This window comes from Sceloporus undulatus, chromosome 2 (genome assembly GCF_019175285.1).
Source record: "Sceloporus undulatus isolate JIND9_A2432 ecotype Alabama chromosome 2, SceUnd_v1.1, whole genome shotgun sequence".
NCBI classification, from domain to species: domain Eukaryota; kingdom Metazoa; phylum Chordata; class Lepidosauria; order Squamata; family Phrynosomatidae; genus Sceloporus; species Sceloporus undulatus.
In genome coordinates, this window is record NC_056523.1 from 190,768,200 (window position 1) to 190,783,709 (window position 15,510).

A 15,510-nucleotide genomic window follows, 5' to 3' on the forward strand; every position below is an offset into this window, starting at 1 on the left:
GGCTTCAGTAATACTTTTTTTCATTGTCCGAAATAAATTGATTATTGGGAACTGTGTCCGAGAATATTTGTAGTGGGTTGCTGCTTCTTGTTGCAGTCTTCCTCTGACACTGCATTAAGATTGTCTAAATGGGATTGATAATGGGTGGTCAGAAATATGTGATTAAATTTATTTCTTTAATGTTCTTTCCCTGCCCTGTCTATTTGATTTTATCTTGCAAAACAGAAAAGAGAAGGGACTTAGGCATCCAACGGGTGGAGATGGGAGGGGGAACAAAGCATCCAAAAATATAGCATTTGGGGCCTCAAATCCACGATAACTCCACAAGCCTTGAAATGAGCAGATACCCCAAATTTGGGGCCTCTACCAGTTGTGGCTCAACCAGAGAGTGCTGAAAAGCACATGCATGCATCCATACACAATGCATCCCGCCCCCAGCAATCAAGTGGACGTTTATGAAAATTAATGGAAATCAAAAGCATTTTTTGCCCTGAAAAATTGCAGGGCAGGCGATGTAAGTCGCTATTAAAGCCGGGCAAATGAATGTGAATAGGAACGTGTCTTGCAGAGTTAAATATTCTAAAGCTTCGCTGGAACAACCCTATGATTTTGATTTTCTGGTGTTCAGAAAGCGGGGGAAGGGAACCCATTTGTAACTTCTCTCTTCTTTTTTTGGCAACTCGCTATATTGTTTGCCTGGCTGGCTAGCATCTTAATTAGGGAGATGCTATTTAATTATCACTTTCATCAGCCACATAACAAGAAGAGGGGAGTATTATATCCAAACACACTATTCTGCCATGAAGGGTAGCAATTTGCTTTTCTGCTTTCTGGAGGAAGCTAACCAGTCTGCCTCTCCCAGGCCCTGACAGGAGGCAATGGGCTATGTGTGTGTGCGCGCTTGTGTGTGCACATGGTGTGTGTGTAGGAGAGGAGGGGCAGCAGGTGGCAATTGATTTACAGGAGGAATCTCTCTGAGGTAGGAGTTGTGGGGGATGATGGGGGGAGAATGGATGGATAGTGATACGTTGCTGGGCAACCAGGAATTATGGTTTGGAATGTCCCCCATCAATCCACCTTGTCAATACTGCTGGGGACAGGACAGAGCGAAATACCAAGGCCCAATCTTCCCAGCTGTGGGGATGTCCTCTGTCCTGACCCTCAGCCCTTCAGGTTGTCAGATTTGTTTCTCACCCACCCCCCCACGCACACTGACCCAATAGGTTTGACATGGCCCTGCACACTCCCACCCTGCAGCCCCCTTCCTTGATAATATCCCTGATCTTGCATCCTTTGCCTACATTAGATCTCTGTCCCTATCATTATTGTAGTCTATATCCATGGATTTTTAAATCCATGAATTCAAGCATCCACAGTTTGAAAAAATATTTTTTTAAAATAGCAATAGCAAGTACATTTCTATACCGCTTATCAGTGCACTTAAGCAATAGCAATATCAAGTACATCTCTATACTTCTGATCAGTGCACCTAAGCACTCCCTAAGCGGTTTACAAAATGTAAGCTAATTACCCCCAACAATCTGGGTACCCATTTTAGCAAACCTTGATTTTGCCATTTTATATAAGGGACACCATTTTACTACCTCTTTGTATAGAACGGGACTTGAGCTTCCACAGATTTTGGTATCCACAGAGGGTCCTGGAACCAAACCCCAGTAGATACCAAGGGTCTACTGTATTACTACTGTTCTGCCTTTTCCCCATATTGGGACTCAACGCAGCCAATAATGCTTTAAAAACATAGTGAAAAACCCACAGTTAGAAAAACTGAAACACAATGAGACAATCAGAACAAATTAAAAGGAGGTTAAAACATACATCTTCCCTTCTGTTCCTCGAAGCACCCTTTGTTCCTATGGTTCCCCCACCCGTGTCTATTGGCTGCATTGTCCCCAGCCCTGCACGTCCTTGTGCAGCAGGCATGAAGGCTGAGGAGGTTTCCTTTTTCTCTCTAGGATTTCTTTTTTTTTGGATGGGGTAGTGTCAAAGGAGGAGACTGGGATTCTGTTTTTTTTAAATAAAACTTCTCCATCTGCACTGTGGCCTAGATGGATGGATTTATCCTAAACAGTTTCTGGGCTGTCACATCCATTGCACCCACACAGTTCAAGAGCCCCACCCCAGGGCTGCACCTGTACTGCCAGCCCTGTAACCAGACACAGGGTGACTCATCTCTTCTCTGTCCCTTTTTGTATCTTGCTTATTTGCCTGCCTAGAACTTCCTTGTCCTCCAACCCAGCACCTGCAGGAATAAACCCAGAGGAGGGGGGGGGATGGCTGTATTCCCAGCGTATCTCTCTCTTCCACTCCCCAGCATCCTTGAATCACATGCAAGATAGAAAGTAATGCTTCTGACAGAACCCCTGTGGATGTCTTTCCTTCCACAGTACCTATCAAGAGGCCTGCCAGAGGAGGGAGACTTTCTTTGTCACTGCTTTGAAGCCTGGGGTTCGAAAACCTAGGTGCACTTGCACCCACACTTCTTTATAATGGACCCTGGAGACCAGGATTCAATTCCCAGCTTGGCCATGAAACCCACTGGGTGAACTTGGACAAGTGACACACTCTCAGCCTCAGGGGAAGGCAATGACAAACCCCCTCTGAACAAATCTTGACAAGAAAACCCCATGATAGGTTCACCTTAGGGTCACCATAAGTCAGAAATGACACAACAACAACAAAAAATAATTATTTTTACCCCACCTCTCTGTGCAATGCAGCCAGGGCGGCTTACAACATTAAAACCTATAATCCATATCCCACAAACCCACCTCCCATAAAATACAAACAATTTACAATATAAAACATAGCTTAAAATAATAACACTGGCAACCAATAACTACAACAAGGAATCAGGGATAGATAGGTTAGGCTTACTTCTGGTGGCCGGATGTGACTTTAAGGTACACAGCACACTCAACAACACTGGAAGGGTCCCATCTCTCAAAAGACTGGACCCTCTGTTTACCAGCCTGCTCTCCCTTCCTCTCTACTGGTGTTGACTGCTATAAGGAGAAAAAAGGGGTCTTTGTATCTGAAAATGATAAGGGTGGTCCTGCCACCCTTGTTAGATAGCCAACTGCTTTCTTGTCTCTGGTCATTAAAATGGTGAAGGGTCTGGAAACCATGCCTTATGAGGAACGACTTAGGGAGCTAGGGATGTTTAGTCTTGAGAAGATAATGTTAAGAGGTGATATGATAACCCTGTTTAAATATTTGAAGGGATGTCATATTCAGGAGGGAGCAAGCTTGTTTTCTGCTGCTCCAGAGGCTAGGACCCGGAACAGTGGATGCAAGCTCCAGGAAAAAAGATTCCACCTCAACATTAAGAGGAACTACCTGACAATAAGGGCTTTGGACACTGGAACACACTCCCTCGAAGTGTAGTAGAGTCTCCTTCCTTGGAGGTCTTCAAACAAAGGCTGGATGGCCATCTGTTGAGGATGCTTTGATTGTGAGTTCCTGCATGCCAGGGGGTTAGACTGGATGGCCCTTGTGTCTCTTCCAACTCTATGATTCTATGGTTAAGGAGATGCTGTGGGCTATATTTCAGAGGAAGGAGCTGGCCAAAACAACCCTGAATATTCCTTGGTTAAGAAAACCTTAGGAAATTCATAGGGTTTTCATATGTTGACAGGCAACTTGAAGGTGCATGAACATATAGGTGACCACTCAGGGAAGATCAGATCATTGAAAGATAGCAATCAGGTTTGCTGATGAGCTGAAAATGAGTATTGTAGATACGGTGAAATAGAAGAGGTGATAAAAATGTGTGTCACTCTGATGGTCTTATTTCAAGGCTGGGATCTTCCCTGGGGCAAGCTGAGGTATTCCCATATCATACAGGAGATAGGATGCCAACTGGCTCTGGTTTGGGGCCTGGAAAACTGTTGCCTGCACCTGAGCAGTGGTGTGCATCCCAGGAACAGAATAGAATAGAACAGAAATTTTATTTCCCCCCCACCTCTCCCGCAGGATCAAGGTGGCTTACAACACAATAAAATATACTATAAAACATTAAAATACAACAATGAAATAAAATACAATAAATGCAGCAGTGCAAAAGCCAATTACCCTCCCTCCAACCATAACCTATAATTCACAATAACATTACTAAAATAACATCTAAATTAATTAAAACAACAATCAAATGACAGAGAGATGGCCATCCTGGGAGAGATAGACCAAATCAGTGGGTGACCAAGTGAGTTTTTAAAGCTGTCAAGGTTGGTAATATTTCGAATCTCCTCTGACAGGCCATTCCATAGTTTGGGAGTGGCAGATGAAAAGGCCCTCTAGGTAACCATTGCCAATCTCGTCTTTATTGGCTGTAGTGGCTTTTTCCCAGAGGACTTAAGTGCGTGGGATGGATTGTATGGAAAAAGGCGATCCTGCAAATAGGTTGGACCCAAACCATGAAGGGCTGTAAAGGTCATCACCAACACATTGTACTGTGCCCAGAAATTAACAGGCAGCTGTTGCCTGGGGTTTACTTTGGGTTAAAAATACATTGAACAGCTAAGATGTGCTTTGTACGTTACATGGGACAATATCCACATTAGTAACAGTAATATCTGGACCCACCTGCTTTCACAGTAGCTCCACTGTGTGCCCTTAGCGCCATCCACTACTACAATGTACAGTTGTGGGTTGTGCAACTAGAACCCAGGACCCTTTCCAAGCTGGAAATTGGCCCCTGCCCTGGAAAGTTCCCCCATTAAGAGGCACCACAATACAGGCAAATTGGATTCTTGAGATACCATCTACTGGGACATTCTCCCACCAAAGTCCTACTGAAATGAAGGAAATGTCTTACGTAGTTCACATTCATTTCACTAATGTTTGCATTTGGTCTTGCCCACCTGGGCTGATCAATCGAGCTGAGTCACTCCTTCTAAAGAGAAAGTAAATTTCTACCCAACTAAAATATTCCTCCTCCTCCTTCAATACAAAATATGCACACAGATCACTACTGATTTGTGCGGTAATTTCTTTCTCTTTCCAAGTATCCTTACCAATCTGAACATACACAATCCCACCAAGGTATCTCAATTTTTCTTGGCCTGCTTTTTCTCATCTCATAGTGCTAAAGTACACAAAATAGCATGGGAACACATACAGTTCCTAGTAGAAGACCACACCTTTTGGGCATCCACTCCATAAAGTTTTTTGAATGAGGCTAAGGAATTGCGCTATAAAAAACTAACCTGGAAGCACTCTCTGCAGTGATAGCTATTGGCTTCCTTATCTTACCCTACCTTATTTTATCTATATTACACTTTTCTCCCAATGGAGGACACAAGATGGTTTACAATATAAATTAAAACAGAATATAGTTGAAACTAAGGAATGATACAAAGGGTATTTTTAAACCCCCCACCACAATGATATTAAATCATTAATTTACAACAGTTTAAAAAGCAATTAAAAGACAATAATGACAATATTAAAAAACAGAGCACAAACCATTTAAAAGACTTTCTGCAACAGCCAGTTAAAGTTGAAAGGCCTGGGCAAACAAGAAGGCAAAATGATAACAGAGAGGGAGCCAAGCGAGCCTCTCATGGGAGGGAGATACATAAGCTGGGGAGAGTGAGGACTCCCTTGTGCCCTCACTAAACGTGCCTTTGATGGTGGCAAGACCAAGAGAAAGCCCTGCTTTTGTGTCAATTGGACAGTGATAGTACTTCAGGTTTTAGCTTGAATTTCAAAGGAGCTATCCAAGGTGCTAGATTTATGGATGGGAGGCTGAGGTCCTTTAAAGATCTGAGTAAGACCCAGAGTATATTCACCACCTCATTGGGATTGAGAACCATATACCTCCTGTCACAGGAAGACTCTGGAGCAGGGATGGGGGATTCCTCCAAGACCAGTGTGGGGTTCTTTGGTGGTCTTCCAAAAGATGCTGGATTCTGGCCTGACCATTGGCTTGGCTCATGGAGGCATGGTGGGAGTTGATGCACTTAACATCTGGAGAGCCACTATCTGTGCTTTAGAGGATTTCCCCAAGTATTCCTGTTGAAACCTTTAGGACTCTGTTGTTTCATAGCCCAAATTGCCACTATTGTCTTTTCCGGCAGGCCTATCTAGATGATTTTCGAATTGTAAGTTTTAAATGATGAATTTTAAATGTGGATTGTTTTGATACATATGTGTCTTAGTTGTTCTTTTAAATTGATATGTGTTTGTAACTGGTGTATTCGTTGGTCTGTTGTTGTGCCCTGCCTCAAACCATGGGGAGAGGCAGATCAGAAATGATGGTGGTGGTGGTGGTGGTGGTGGTGATGATGATGATGATACATCTGGGCTGTACCTACAAAACTGGACAAGAGCTCCTCATTTCCAGCATGTCATACAGTGTCCTATTTGTTCCACTCTGTGTATATGTGTGTGTGTTACATTCCTGGAGACAGACCGTTGTGGAGTCATTGAGACAGAGAAGACACCTTGCAGGAGGTCTCTCACGCTCTACTGAATGTGAATTCACCTGAGGAAAGATCACCTGTCACAACCACTAACAACTGTACATGAATGTCTGCTGTACGGACAGGTATGAGGAGGACGAAGGTGTGTGTGTGTGTGGTGTTGTTGTTATCTTCCATTTCTAAAGCTCAGCGGTTTGCTCCTTTGCTTCTCTGAATGGGCTCCTTCCACTGCAGTGGGCGCAAAGCCAAGACCGCTACTTGACTGGACAAATCATGAAGGAAGGCCTTGGCAGGTTCCCTCTGTAGCACTCCAGAGCCTTAAAGGAAGTGGGTCAGAACTAGGGGAAGGGATTGTGGTCTTGGAGACAGCCTTGTTCTGGGGCGTTACTGTCATCCTTCAGCCTCCGCTGCCATCACTGCTCAGGAATCCAGTCCCCAAACAATTGAGGCCTTGTTGCAACACTTGCTGTGTGTTGTTCACTGGGGCAGCTCTTGCTGCCCCCAAGTTTCCGCTGCCCCACCCTTGGCCTGACCCAGCTCCAGGGCATCTTTGTTACAAAGGGGGCTTGATTGAAGCCTTGAAACTAAGCAGGGTTGGTGGGTTGGCTGGTAGCATTGCCTGGGTCACTGGGAGTGGCCAAAAAGGCCAACTGGAATGGTAGTGGGTCTCATCAAACCTCAGAGACAGAGATTTATGGGCAGAGCTGTGTTTCTCCTGTTCTACTAGGACTGGGAATGAAGATGTTCCAAGAATTAGCTTTTTTTTTACACTGAATCTTTTTGCCCAGATATAGAAGGTCATACCAAGCTTGTTGCTGCTATTCATCCTCCAAATGAGTTAGCTATCATGGACATAACATTGGGTGAATGATTAAAACATAGGCTCTTTTTGCTAAAGAGCACATGCAATTCCATGTTTCTTTCTGAGCTTGAATAGGTTATGTCTTTCAGTTACAACCCCCAGGATTCCCCGTCCAGCATGGTCACTAGTTGCCATAGGATTCGGGGAGTTGTAGTCCAAGGCTTTGACTGCATGCCATAGTTTTAATTGCCCATCTATGTCTGTAGTAGTAAAACAAGCATGTTTCTACCTTCTTCTTTCTTTCATCTGATCCTCATTATTTTAGTCGATTTCCACCTTATGGTGGCATCCTGGTAGTGACATGCATATCAGTTGTGGTGTGCATGTAGAGTGATATTTTGGGGAGGGGGGGAATGTGTAGCGAACACAAAGGGACCATTGCACATGCAGTTGCACATTAATGTACACAAAATAGCATGGGGACATACACCACCTCGATGAATGACCTTTGTGCATTGTATATTTCAGTTTCACAATTGATTGCCAGCCGTGCACAGCAACCATTGATGCACAGTGTTGCACTGTGCTGGTATTCACTATAGGTACAGATATTCACTATAGAGGTTGCAATAAAGTCTGAAATGTTACAAATCAGTGGTACTTTATTGGATCAGCACCAAAGCATGCCGTAATAAATTGTTGTTGTTGAAAATACATCACACAAGTTTTTGAACTTTTACTGGCTTCTCAATCAGGCAACAATGTTAAAATCATAGAGGGGAAGAAATGTGATACTGTTAGAGACCTACATTTTTTCTCAGATGTTACTCTGTGGTCAATCAAGATGGTATTGACTCCCGACTCTGGAGACCAGGGTTCAATTTCCAGATTGGCCATGAAACCCACATGGGCAAGTCATATCTCTCTCAACCTTAGGCAAAGGCAATAGCAATCTTCTGAACAGAAATTGCCAAGAAAGCCCCATGATAGGTTTGCTTTAGGGTCGCCTTCAAGTCGGAAATGACTTGAAGGCACACAACAACAACAACAACAACATCAACAACAACAACAACAACAAAATGTCACTCTCCTGCCAGATATTTAAGTGACACTGAAGTGATTCAGGATCTCAACCACTGTGGCTGCATCCATACTGCAGAAATAATCCAGTTTGACACCAATTTGACTGCTATGGCTTAGTGTTATGAAATCCTGTGACTTGTAGTTTGTTGTGGCACCAGAGCTCTCTGAAAGAGAAGGGTAAATCTCTCACAAAACTACAGTACCGAAAATGCCATAGCATTGACCCCTGGCAGTTAAAGTGGTGTCAAACTGGATTGTTTCTGCAGGGCAGATGTTAAAGCCACCCTGATCATATTCATGGAAGGGCGGGGTATAAATAAAATTTATTATTATTATTATTATTATTATTATTATTATTATATGGGTGGAAGTGATATAAAATGCACCTTTCAATGTGGTTTTGGATACAAAATGTCCCAATGGCCCATTAATTTTATGCCCCTTCTTCATAAACCAGGCCTAAAGAGAGAGAGTTACATTCAACAGAGAACTGTCATCACATCTTTGAACACCCATCTGTAATGTTTAAGATACAATCCTTATTTTAAAGTTAAATTCCTAGCACTGCTGTGAGGTGGCCTCTTAATAGTTCCATTTTATAGACAGGGAACTGATCCTAGCAGATCAGCCTTGGTTAGAGAGGACTTGAATTCTACTGTTCTAGCTCCAGATCCATCGTTGTCTTACAGGACTTGACTACACAGTTTCATGAGACTGCTCTGAGATGGATTTTTAAAAAACGATAGGACACCAAACACACTCTTTCAGAAACTGGGGTCACAGAGGATGCAGCCATACTGTCAATCCAAGATGAGCCCTAGGGCCCTGTATACTGCAGCCTTTCATTCCCAATTACATAATCTAAAAAGGTTACCCACCCCCAGCCCCTGTTTATTATCCATCCTCATATATATGAATTGGATTTGGGCACTCTTTTCCATGATGTAAACACAAATTGGAAGAATGAAGAAGGAGAAGCTCACGGCTCTTAAATTCTATTTGATTATTTCAGTGGGATTGCAAGGGCAAAAAAGCATTTTTATGATGCCACCAACCCACCTTGAATGTCTCTTGAGCATTTAGACTAGATTTCAGGGAACCTGGTATTTATTCTTAGCGCTGAAAAGAGAATGGATTTGGATTGAATGGTTGGGGAGGGCCAGAATGGCGTTAGAAGGCCAAATGCTCCTCATTTCTGGGAAGTGTCACTTGAGCGGTGATTCAGTAATTCTGGAAATGGTGTGAAGGAGGGAGATGGCCTTTTTGTGGGAAAGGGTTGGCTTGTTCCCTTTTGTTTATATAACAGCAAAACAGTTTTCAAACAGATGATAAATTAATACTCAGTTTGTTTGGGAAAAAATGCATTTATTAAAAGGCATATTGGTTCCCATCCAGTTTGCTGTTTAAGAATCTGACACTTATTAAATCATTGCACTTTTTTGGTGAACCATTTACTGGTATTTGGACATTGCTTCTCATGTAAGGGACTTATAGCATCTCATTTGTAGGGTAGCTAGACAGAAAAAGACAGTTCCAAACAAGTTCCAGTTCCTAGGAAGTTGCAAAACAAGGAACATATAAATGTCTTAAACCTTATATTACTCTTGATCTAATAAATTAAAAAAAATCTTATTCCAGAAGACAGAGATTTCAGCATTTATTAACATCATTTGCTTTTTTAAAGTGTGCTTTAAGGTACAGCAAGCCAACATTTGACATTAACATGGTGATATTTTAGAGTGCCAGTGTGTCGTAATGGTTTGCGTGTTGGACTAAGACTCTGGAGACCAGAGTTCAATTCCCAGCTCGGCCATAAGACCCACTGGGTGACCTTGGGCAAGTCACATGCTCTCAGCCTCAGAAGAAGGCAATGGCAAGTCGCCTCTGAACAAATCTTGCCAAGAAAACCCCATGATAGGATCACCTTAGGGTCACCATAAGTTGGAAATGATTTGAAAGTACACAACACTCAAATATGGATTTATGTTCAGCAGGGGTCCAATCAGGAAACTTTTCTGGGCATTATGGTTGTATGCTGTTATGCCCTTTTTAGGGTAATAATAGGCATTTGGTCACCTTTACAGTGTGGCAAAGCTATCTCCCTTGCTGCTGAAGGGGCGGTTGACGTCTACCTGAAAGTCCCATTGTAATGACACTACTAGTGCTCATATATGGATAACAAGATGGAAAGATGGATGACCAGAAGTGATGGCAGGGCTCACCTCTTCAGTGGTGTGTATTGGTGAATTTTTATGTGCATGCCCTCACCAGGATATTTTCTGTAGCAGCATCCCCATGGGGAGTCAAAAATGTAGGCAAATTCTGTTGATCTAGAAAGAACTTGTAGCAGTTTTCTGCTCTGCCAGGAACAGGCCTGGCCATCACAAAACCACGCCACTTCGAAATTCTTTGCACTACACAGGAGCAGCCCATACGAAAATCCTTTGCCCCTCCAGCTACTGTGAGGTTTGCAGCTAAACTGAGAGAAAACAATGGTGTTCAAGATGAGTCATCATAAGTCCTGGGGCTTTGCCATTGCGAACCCTGGGTCTGCTGCACCACTGTTACTCTTATTCCTCTCCACTACACTATTGTCCCTCTTAGTAGCTGTGTGGAAGAGAGAGTATCAACAAGCTTACTTCACCCCTGAAAATGAAGATACAGCCATTTCCCTCTTATAAATGACTGCTGAAGGTCCAGGAGCCCTGTAGCAATGTTGTGCATCTAGTCATCCTACAGAAAAGTGTGCACTGGATGAGGCACTGTGTTATTAGTATTGTTGTGTGCCCCCATGTCACTTTTGACTTACGGCAACCCTAATGCGTACCAATCATAGGCTTTTCTTTGCAAGTTTCTCCAGAGGGACTTTTCATCCTCTGAGGCTGAGACAGTGTGACTTCTCCAAGGTCACCCAGTGGGTTTTTTATGCTAGACCAAGGAGCTGAACCCTGATCTCCAGAGTGGTAATCCAACACTTAAACCACTACACCATTGTGGCTCTCACCATGTGTACAAAGTTACAAAGGAGGTACAAAGGGACTCCATGTCTACCAACGTAAGCTCTTTGGAATGCAAATGTCATCTTCCTCCTTGTAATCTATGAGGACCAGGATGATATAATTTTTAATTTGTTTTTTTTTTTCCTGAGGAGACTGGAGGGTTGCTGATAGGACCCATGGTAGGACTGAAGGGGGGAAATCCCAGGGGGAGATCTCAGGATGGGAATAACAGGGATTTGTCTTGGCAATTAAAGGACATGGTTTCTTCCTCCCCCTATACCCTCCCCAAACTGCTTCTTTCCCCCTGATAAATATATTTCCCCCTCTCCCTGTCTCTCTTGTTGGGATTTGCATGTTTTCTTTTGCAAATGAGGCCAAGAAAAAGAAGAGAGGCAAAGGTTGTTAACCCCTCATTCTCTCAACAGGGCAGATCAAACCCTTCCTTCCTAAGCAACCACTGACGAATGCACCAGAAACACCCCTTTCTGGTCTGCTAAATGTTCTTTTTGCTGAGAGAAAGGGTGGGGAATAAGACATTTTAAAACTCAAGAGCCTTATTCCCATTACCTTTTAAACCGGATCACAAATCAATTTCAACCAGTTTAAATGACCCTGGTTCACACTTGAACTGAATGGCTGAAGCGATTCGGAGGAGGGGGCATGTGCTAGGCCCATTTAACCCGCATCTTTTTGACGCTGATTTTTTCCATGTCTTTTTGGATAAATCTATTGTGTGCAAGTGTGAACCAGATGCGGATCAGAATCGATTTAAATTTGCCCTTTGGCCAGCTGGAGCGGGTCCATTTTGAATCGATTCATTTCTTCAATGTGAACCACAAGTGGGTTATTTTATTTTATTTTTCATCAAGAAAATGTGATCGGGGCAAATGTAGTGTGAACCACGCACCACTGCTGAACTGATCCATTGATTCGGATCGCAATGCAATTTATTTGTAAATGAGAATGCAGTTTCAGAGCTGTGCATCTGGTTCTGCAAAAGGAGCTGCACTTTAGTGGTTAGAGCAGGCCACTGCATAGAAGCCCTCGGGTTTTGTTCACCTGTGAATGGTTAAGGATCTTGCCACTCCCAGTGTCTCCCACCTTTCCTGTCCTTTGTGTGGTGTGTGTGTGTTGTTGCTTTTAGTGGGCTGAGTCTTGGAAGCCTATTAGCTTATCTTTGCCCACTGTTGCCATGGAGATCACAGATTGGCACTGTCCTGTTAAGGTAGGGATGGGGAGAGGAGAGGGCGCTCACAATACATGGCAGGACACATGCTGGGAAGTACCTGCAAATCAACACCCACCCCCTCCCAAAGGAGACACACACACACACAGCAACCAGCAACCTGCTCCTGCTGGTTGATCATTGAACAACACAACATATGGAGCGGAAAGTGCATGAGCTAACAAGAGGCCCAGGCAGGCATTCCCCAAACACTACATGCACACACACACACACACACACACACACAGCAACTGGTAACCTGCTCCTGCTTAGTGATCATTGAATGACACAATGCACGGAGTGGAAAGTGCATGAGGTAACAAGAAGCCCATTACGTATATACACATACATACAGAAGGCAACTGGCAACCAGTAACCTGCTCCTGCTTGGTTATGTTTGAATGACACAATACACACAAACATGCATGCACAGCAGTTGACAACCTGCTCCTGTTTGGTTATCTTTGAATGACACAGCACACACACACACATACACATGGCAATCAACAACCTGCTCCCACTTGGTGATCATTGAATGATATAATGCATAGAGCAGAAAGTGCATGAACTAACAAGAGGCCCAGGCGGGCATTCCCCAAACACTTCACACACACACACACACACACACACACACATATATATATATATGCACACAAGACAACTGGCAACCAGTAACCTTCTCCTGTTTGCTTATCTTTGAATGACACAACATACACACACAGCAGCCGGCAACCTGCTCTTACTTGGCAATCACTGAATGACACAATGCATGGAGCGGAAACTGCATGAGCTAACAAGAGGTACAAGCAGGCGTTCCCCAAACACCACACACACACACATGGCAACTGGCAACCAGTAACCTGTTTGATTATCTTTGCATCACACACACACACACACACACACACGGCAACTGGCAACGTCCTCCTGCTTGGTGATCATTGAATGACAGAATGCATGGAGCAAAAAGTGCATGAGCTAACAAGAGGCCCAAGCAGGCATTTCCCAAATGCTATATATCCCACAATCTAGGTTTCTGTGAGCCCTGCAGATTCTAGAGACAGAAGGTACCAGGTAGGAAAGGAAAGAATAGACTTCCTGAAATGAAATAGGTGTGTGGGGAGAGATACACTTTTGTCTACTGGCATGGTGTAGTGGTTTGAGTGTTGGATGACAACTCTGCAGACCAGGAGCTTGGCCATGAAACCCACTGGGTGGCTTTGGGTGAGTCACACACTCTCAGCCCCAGGGGAAGGCAATGGCAACCCCCCTCCGAAGAAACCTGCCAAGAAAACCTCATGATAGGGTCACTGTAGGATTGCCATAAATTGGAAACAACTTGAAGATGCACAATCACAACACATGCTCTTTGGTTCAGGCATTTTCCCGTCCTTCAGTGGACCATGCACCAAGTGAAGACTTTTGGGTTTTCCATTGCAGGCTTCAGATCATCTTGAGCCAGCTCCAGGAATCTCCCACCCTTCCCACTGCCATACAGAAAATAGACTGAAAAAAATGACATTTCCAAGATTATTTTGCTGGTGGTGCCAAATGAGAGAACTGTTGCAAAATAGGGAACAACGAGGGCATTTCAAAGCCTGGGTAATCCCAAATAGCTTTTGGGTCAGTGGCTTTCGTTCAGTGCCAGTTCTCTGTCTCTAACAGAAGCCTTGCAGTGTCTGAATAAGTTAGTTTTGAGGAGAACTGAAAATCGGGGGGGGGGGGGAGTGGTCAGTAACCAAAGGGCTAGTGGGGGACCCAGGGATTTCTAAAGGAAGGGCCATAAATATCCTATTAATGTTGTTTGTCAGAGCAGGTGTCCCTAGTGTAGTTGTGTGTGTTTATCTGCTGTCTGACTATTCTCCTTCCTTTCTTGCCATGGGGAAACTTTTGGGCTGAAAGTTGGGAAAGATATCAAATAATTACAAAAAAATTGTAGTCTTTTATTCCAATCACCTCCCATAATTCTTGTGTTCTTCCTCACTTTGTTTTTCGTCTTTTTATTGTTGCATTTTAAAATATGTTTTGTATTTTCCTGCTTTAATACAGTGGGCCTTTGTTTTCCGCTGGGGTTTTGTTCCAGGACCCCATGGATACCAAACTCTGTGGATGTTCAAGTCCAATACAATGGATAATAAAATGGTGTCCCTTATACAAAATGGCAAAAATTAATTCTTTATATATATATTTTTTGTATATTTGAATGAATTTTACATAGTCATTTTCTTCCGAGGCTGTGGCTCAGCCTCTAAAAGAGTGCCTCTGAAAGGGCATGAAGTTCATACATGTCTGATCAGATGTATGACAACCAGCTCCCACACATCTGGGATGTCAGAGCAGAGGGCATGCCCTCCAGTGCATTTTAAACTCTGTCACCTCGTATTTAGAAATGATGTGCTCTGTTAAAGTGTGGTGCTGTGAACTCATTGTTTAGTATCTGGATTGCTGTTGTTTAACTTCAAGTTGATTGTGACTTGCAGTGACTTGCAGTGACCCATGACAGGGTTTTCTTGGCAAGATTTGTTCAGAGGGTTGCCACTGAGTTCTTCTGAGGATGAGAGTAGATAACTTATCCCAGGTCACTCAGGGGGCGTTCCCACTTGCTTATACACCGGTTTACAAAGCGAATCAAGGGTGTATCGTTCTCACTCAACCCCGAATTAACTCTAGAACAGTTCTAGATTTACCCTCTATAGTTCCTACAGTGATTGGAATTTGATTCGAATCCAAACATTTCAACCGGATCAGAAGCCTATAAACCAGCGCAAAAAAAAATAGTAGGTTTTACCCCAGGTTATCCCTTGTGCCAATATAAGAATCGCTGTATTTAAATGGGAACGTTTCGGCATCTGATTCGGGTTCCACAGGATGGGAGGAGCGGAGCGTGATGGGCTGGCTCAGGGGAGTTGCCCTTTCTTTGTCCCCATCCGTTGTCGCTGCCGCCATCTTTCCCTCCCT

The 15,510-nt window shown here is 43.6% G+C and overlaps 1 protein-coding gene across 8 annotated transcripts in view; it reads left to right on the plus strand.

The window, feature by feature from the left end:
- L1CAM (L1 cell adhesion molecule) overlaps nt 1-15,510 on the plus strand; it is a 120,464-nt gene that overhangs the window by 4,799 nt on the left and 100,155 nt on the right. The window contains exon 1 of one of the 8 annotated variants that reach the window (XM_042448860.1): nt 6,470-6,571. The exons of the other annotated variants lie outside the window; for them this stretch is intronic. The gene's annotated coding sequence lies outside the window, so the exon portion shown is untranslated. Of the gene's footprint in view, nt 1-6,469; nt 6,572-15,510 lie in introns of those variants that run through there. 8 annotated transcript variants of the gene reach the window in all.